This window comes from Monopterus albus, unplaced genomic scaffold (genome assembly GCF_001952655.1).
Source record: "Monopterus albus unplaced genomic scaffold, M_albus_1.0 scaffold472.1, whole genome shotgun sequence".
Lineage (NCBI taxonomy): Eukaryota > Metazoa > Chordata > Actinopteri > Synbranchiformes > Synbranchidae > Monopterus > Monopterus albus.
In genome coordinates this window covers 95,524-96,295 of record NW_018128352.1, presented here as the reverse complement: position 1 = coordinate 96,295, position 772 = coordinate 95,524, and the positions used below count along the sequence as shown (strand labels likewise).

General features: G+C 39.9%; 1 protein-coding gene across 1 annotated transcript in view; it reads left to right on the top strand.

Moving 5' to 3' along the window:
• The window catches only part of LOC109952541 (desmoglein-2-like), a 29,250-nt gene that overhangs the window by 22,696 nt on the left and 5,782 nt on the right, over positions 1–772 (top strand). The window lies entirely within an intron of this gene.

The following is a 772-nucleotide window of genomic DNA, read 5'->3' as shown; positions in this document are numbered from 1 at the left end:
ACTTGAGAGCAAGATTTTGTGTACCCTTCAGGCATCGAAAAATCCTCTTTACAGCTGTAAGATGTGCAGTATTTGGGTTTGCATTGAACTTTGACACAACACTTACTGCTTGTGCTATATCTGGTCTTGTGGCCATTGCAGCATATAGCAGACTGCCTACCATTGATTGATAGGTGCTAGAGTTTACTGGTTCACTGACACCATCATTTTTTCTCAACTTCACATCTGCATCTGCTGGGGTTGAAACTGAACTGGATTTATCCATTCCATACTTCTGAAGGATGGCTTCAATGTAATGTTTCTGATGAAGCAGGACACAGTTCTTTGCTTTATTCTGAATAACAGAGATGCCTAAGATATAGGACAACTCACCCATGTCCTTCATCTTGTAATGTTTCTGAAGTGTCTGTTTCAACTCATTCATGATTTCTGTTGATTCTGTAATCAAAATCAGATCATCAACATTCACAGCTAGTATCTCTAGTTCCTGTCGTGTTCTCACAAACACACATGGCTCTGAGGTGCTCTGTGTGAAACCAATATCCTTCATAAACTCTGTGAAAGCTTTGCTCCAACAGCGAGGAGACTGCTTCAGTCCATATATGGACTTTTTCAGTTTACACACTAGGTGTTCCTTTCCTGGTTGGATGTAACCTTCTGGTTGTTCCATGTAGATTTCCTCTTTCAGATGTCCATTTAGGAATGCAGTTACAACATCCATTTGATGTACATGTAGATTATTTTGGACAGCAAATGACAACAGTGTACGAAT